General features: G+C 49.8%; 1 pseudogene; it reads right to left on the reverse strand.

Moving 5' to 3' along the window:
- Positions 1-2,758: 2,758 nt before the first annotated feature.
- The window catches only part of LOC118207961, a 20,024-nt pseudogene continuing 16,696 nt past the window's right edge, over positions 2,759-6,086 (reverse strand).

Consider the following 6,086-nt stretch of genomic DNA (forward strand, 5'->3'; position numbering starts at 1 on the left):
ATTCATTTACATAATAGTAAGAAAATACGCTTCCAACCTTCAATATGCTCACAGCATGCTATTAAAATCCAGCTATATCAACGGGCTGGTGAACGTACATGATATAAAATGACAAGCCATCTTGGATTGTGGCCATGCAAAATTTTTTTAACAATGAACCAAAATAAAATAAAATAAATTAAATTAATACAATAATAAAATGGTTAAATAATATAGTGTTTCATTATTCAGGTGGACATTTAAGGCCTTAAAGTGGAATGTGCCGAAATAGATGAGAGCATAACGTGTGTTTTTAAACTAACACAGTTTGTGAGCACTTTCCCGTTTTGCTTTTAATTGCTGTAACTCACTGAGCTTTTCTGGCTTGCCGAAATCCAGCCCCGCCCTGTGTGTGTGTGTGGAGGTCTGGGCCAGGAACCATCTCGGTCGGTCTAGCCGGAGGACACGCCTGTGGGAGGGGGTCTGGCGGAGGTGGAGGGGGGTGAGCCGCGGGCGGGGGTGGGGGGGGGGGGCAGAGGTGGGGGGGTGAGCCGCGGGCAAGGGGAGGGGTGGGGGGGCGGTGGTGGCGGAGGTGGGGGGGTGAGCCGCGGGCAAGGGGAGGGGGGGGGGTGGTGGCGGAGGTGGGGGGGGGGGGGGCGCGGCAGGGGGGGGCTTGGGGAGGTGAGCTGCGGGCTCTCCCCGAAGCAGGGCGCTTGCCAGAAGCCCGTCTGATCCCGGGCCAGCCCCGCTGCCCAGGTGGCGGAGCGGGAACAGAGAGAGCAGTGTGTTCCTCCTCTCCTCCTCCTCCTCGGGAGCACAGAGACGGCTCTCTCCTCCCTTCATCCCTCCTTCTGCCGTTATTCCTCCAGGCTCTCTCTCTCTTTCTCTCCGCCGCTCTCTCGCTTCTGCTCTTTCTGCGGCTGTTTCCCTTCCCCACATCATACTTCTCCTCCACTGCCTGTCTCTATCTCTCCCACTCCTTCTCTCCTTCGCCCTATAAGATATGTGACTGAGGCGGGTTCAGTTCAAATTCAATTTCACTACTCCAGCACTTTTTACAGAGATACGGTCACATGGATGCTTCACAGAAGACCAAACCAAGGCCTGAACCCACAAAAAAACAAGCAGTTGAGTTTAACAAAAAAAAAAAAGAAAAACACTGAAACGGCAGTGAGAAAACGCTGCCCAATGGGAAGAAATCTGAGGAAGAACCCGGCTATAGGGGGGGGGGGGGACCCATCCTCCACTGGCCGACCTGCTTGTATGAATATGGCAGTTATTCAGCCTCAGAGTAGTCAGGTCAGATGTCAGCTAACAAGCTAAAGCTACTGTTATATAATACAAGCCAGTGCCAGTCACACACCTGGACTGAGGACCCCCTGTGTGAAGTATGAGCTTCCACTGCCCTGGCTTACATTACAGGCATTTGGCAGACGCTCTTATCCAGAGCGACGTACAACAAAGTGTATAACCATAACCAGGAACAAGTATGACGAAAGCCCTAGGAAGAGGACCCCAACCATACCCAGAAAAACTCCAAGTGCTCGGCGTTTCAGTGATGATTCAGGTTGCACCACCCTACCCCCCCACACCCCCAAAATAAGGACCACAATGGAAATAAGCCTTTGGGCTTTATTGTGTTTTTATCCTTTTGATGATTTCTGTATCTGGGGCATCTCTGGCTAGAGGGTGGCCACTTGTATTTTAATGATCAATAAAGAATTTCAATCAATCAATCAATCAATCAATCAATCAATCAATCAATCAATCAATTTGAGCGTAAAGTGCCTGCGGGCAGAAGTCCATTTTCTCTTGGTTTCCGAACGTACACCTCACCTCGATATTAATGCTGAACCAGATCCCTGCAGCCACACAACCTTTTTTTTTTACAACTTTAGCCATCCCCTCTGTGCTGCTACCGCAACGTACTTCAGATGCATCGCAATGCGAAAACCGAAATATTCTCCTGTCCCAGTTCACATTTACTGCCAAAGTTAATTTAGTCGTGTGCTCCTCCAGAGAACGTGCTGTTCACAGACGGGCAGATGGGGCGTGTTGACAGAGAGGGACGAGAGGGAGAGCGTATCCGTGTGAGCAAGGCGGGGCACAGGGCGTGATCTGTTTACCTACCGAATTCGTTTTTGACTTAAAGGAGAACCTTGTTGACAGAGTTTTTTTTTTTTCGTTTGACTGTATGGACTTTTGTTAGCTGCGTTTACGAAGGGCGACGTGTGTTTTTCCTGGTGTGTGTTTTCATGTTTATGTTTATATGTCGTTTGGTTCCTGTAATATTCTCTTCACTTAATTAATAATAATAATGAATGAGTTTTTTAATGAAAAAAATAAAAAGGGCTGTGAGTGAGTGTCTGGTAAGTTTGCCGCCGTATCAGTGTTGGCTCAGGCCGTGTCGGCCGTTTCCATGGCAACCGGCACCTGTCGCCGCCGATCCCAACCGCCTGCAGACGAGCTCCTGATGAGGGCGCCGGGCACCCCGCGGGGTCAGCTGCTCCCTTTAAGGACAGGAGCGAGACCTTGGCCCGGGTTTGCGCTTCCTGGGCCAACTGCCGTTCTTCACCTTTGACCCCCCTGTCCCCCCCCCCACCCCCCCCCACCCCCCCCACCCCGAGAGGTCTTCAGTCAGAGATCCAAACTACCGTCTGGCTGCCGGTCGCGAACCCCCTTCTGGCAAAGAGTCAAGTGTCCGCAGATTAACACCCATAAATCTCCAGCCCAAGACTGGGGTAAAGAGGAAAAAACGGCTGCAAATTATTATTCTTTTTTTTTTCCAGTGGATTTATTTAGCCGAGGCTGAATAGAAAAATAGGGGAAAGACTCAAAAGACTAATGGGAAATCTAAAGACCACTTTAATTGTCATTGCTTATGCATCTTAAAAAATTCATAACAAATTCAAAAATTTGCATAAAGAGCATTGTGCCTTTCGTTTCCCTGTAACGGAGGAAAAAAAATGATCTTTGGCATCCATTTAAAGGATGAATTATGTACATATTCGTGTTATGTCAACTACAACAAAAATGCTATAAATATTTTCTCCATATTTATATGCCGTTAAGTAGCATTTGTAAGAGAGGCTTTACATATTACAACTGAATACTGAGCAAATGGAAATCATGAACAAACGTACCACCAAAGTAAGCAAGTCACATTTTGTTTGGTATTGAAATATGTAATTCGTGCAACTACACTTAACAAAAAAAAGTACCACTTATGTAGCCTTCAGTACACATATATATATATATATTTATATTTTAGTCATCTTCAGTAAGTAACTGTACAGAATGGAACTGCGTGGACCTTACGGATACACAGAGCCGAGATCCATTATAGCTGTGCTGCGTCAGTAGCCTTTAGTCAAGGGTACCTCCCGTGTCCCGTAGAGACCGCAAGGGATGCTGGGGCTCCTCCCGCGTCCCCGATCGGATCTGTGGGTACCTGGATCAGTCTCCTCCGGGCTTATCCGTCCATCCCTCCATCCCTCCTTCCACGCGACCGAGCCTTGCCCGTAAAGCGAGCGGCCGCCATTTTCCTGTACACCAGATTCTACACACATCCCTGCTCGTTCTTTGGTATAGAATCGCGGAATGCATAGTTGCAAAAAAAAATAACGACGGATTCGTTCTGCCAGGATCAGAATCTGCTGTGAAAGAGGGAGGGCTGAATGAAATGGGGGGTGGGCGGGGGGGGGTGGCGGAAAAACCAAAAAATAAGGATGTCAGTTTATCGGTTTTTTTTTGTGTGCCTGAAAGCGTCAGGCACCGGGGCGAGCGTGTGGATCGTTCCGGAAAGCTTCCCGTATCGCCCGCCTCGACGCTGGAGAATGTCATGGTTTTGTGGGGCTGGTTCTCCGGGCGGCTGTCAGAGCCCAGCTGTCCGTCTGCGTTCCCGCCTCTCACACACAGCACCCCCGGGTTTCCCGTCTCTGGATCCCCGCTCTCCCCGCTGCCGGTGTGAGAGGCCGGAAGGCCTCCGGTCCCTTTTTTTAAAATGTCCTTGTCCTCGTAGTTTTGTTTTCTGATTCCAAATGCCCCGAACCGCAAGGGTTTCTGCTGTAAGGTGTAGTAGTCCGGGAGAGTTCGCAACAAATTTAGGTTTGTCTTGTCCAGCGAGGGAAGATTCTTCTCTCTCTCTTCTCTCTCTCTCTCTCTTTCCTCTCATCCTCTATCTCCATCACTCTCTTCTCTCATTCTCTATCTCCATCACTCTCTCACCCTCCACTCATTTTCTCTCACTCGCTTTCTTTCTCTCTTTCTCTCGTTCTCTCTCTCCCTCTCTCCCTGGCAGAGAGCTGAAAGCTGTCTGAGGGGTTATTTTATTATTATTATTATTATTATTATTGTTGTTTTTGTATTTCTAAGATGGCGGCTTCGAGGCGTCGGTGCTCCCGTTCTCCTGTTTGGGCGAGGCGCGGCAGACGGCCAGTCCGCCGTAGGGGGAGGGGGGGCTGCCGGCGGAGGGGGGCCGGTTCTCCATGGGCAGGGGGTCCCGGTCCGGGGGGCGCAGAGCAGATGGCGGTAGCGGGAAGGCCAGCGGGAAGCTGGTCATGCAGAGAATTCGGCCGATGCGCCGCGCCACCTGAGGGGACACAAGCCACACGCCGTCGTCACGACAACGCCCACCATGACCCCCCCCCCCCCCAGACCCCCCAACAAGAAGCTTCAACTGTCGCTTTCCCTCCACTGTTCCACTGCTCTCCATCTGCACAGAATACCACAGCCTGGCTTCGGCCTGGTCTTTCAATTCTTATATTTTCAGTCTGTAAGTACAGATCTGTAGTAACCAACCAGGTTCCTCAAGAGATACCGTCCTGCAGGTTTTAACTCCACCCCTAACAAAGCACACCTCATAATAAGCTACAGATGCTAATTAGTAGAGTCAGGTGTGCTAAATTAGAGTTGAGATGAAAACCTACAGGATGGTAGATCTCCAGGAACAGGGTTGGTTACCACTGTTACAGATTGTATAAAAGTGGGGAACTGCAAAAAATGTAACATAAGAGCAAACCAGGGTGTGGACAATCTGTGCAAAACATAAGGTTGTTGGTATTAACAGGCACTCTACATTATATGGGCTGATGCTGGGTAAGGTGAGGTGTTGGGTACTGCCTCACCCATTTTTACTTATTTAACCCACAGTGGCGGGATTGTGCCAGCAGTGTCCATCAGACCTAACGCTCTGTATTAGACCCAGGACAGGACTGGACCCGGACTCGGGTTCTGTGTGTGTGGGACCATGCCGTACAGGACTGGGAGCACCATTCACTCCAGGGGGGCCATTCATATCAATCACGGGCATTCCACAGCTGGGGTTACAGACCCCCCGTCCGCGCTTAATTGAAATCGATGGGGGTCGAGTAGAAAAAGCCACCGAAAGTAATGGTTTTTGGAAGCAGCCCCCTGGAATTTCAGGTAAGCAAGCAGCATCCCAAAGAGGGAAATGAAATGGTTATCACAGAGCTGAGCCTGTTCTGAATCCCAGCCCACTAGGACAGCAGTGGGTGTGTGTTTAGCCAACGTTAGCTGTGAGTGGATTGTTTTAAATGTCCAATCGGTCTAGAAGTGGGTGGACGTTTAGGGAACGTTAGCTGGGAGTGGATTGTCTAACCTTCTGAAGAGTAGGTTTAAAAAAATAAAAATAAAAAAAAATGTTTTTTCAAAATTCTAAGTCAGTGTTCTAGAACTCTGTCGCTTTCAGTCACCAGCAGTGATTGTGACATCAGCATTAGAATGTTCAGTTAAGAACATTCTAATCTCATATTTGTGACCTCACACCTTAAAGGGTCCCATGCCCATTGGCTCGGCAGTGTGTTCATGTTTAGGGAAGGTTAGTTGGGAGCAGACTGCATTAAATGCCCATTGGCTGAGCAGTGGGTGCGTGTTTCAGGGAAGGCTGCTTACCTGGGAGCGGATCTTGAGGGCGGGGCCCAGTTTCAGGCCCATGTTGTTCAGCAGGTGCTCCTCGGTGAGCAAAGGCAGGGTCTCTCCGTCGATCGCCTGCTCCCGGAAAACCTGGGCGAGGCACAAGCGGGGGGGTCATGTGACGGTGGTCTCCCAGACCCTGCGGCTCCACCCAGCTACAACCCACACTGGCT

The sequence above is a fragment of the Anguilla anguilla genome, chromosome 11 (genome assembly GCF_013347855.1).
Source record: "Anguilla anguilla isolate fAngAng1 chromosome 11, fAngAng1.pri, whole genome shotgun sequence".
In the NCBI taxonomy this organism is placed as follows: Eukaryota; Metazoa; Chordata; class Actinopteri; order Anguilliformes; family Anguillidae; genus Anguilla; species Anguilla anguilla.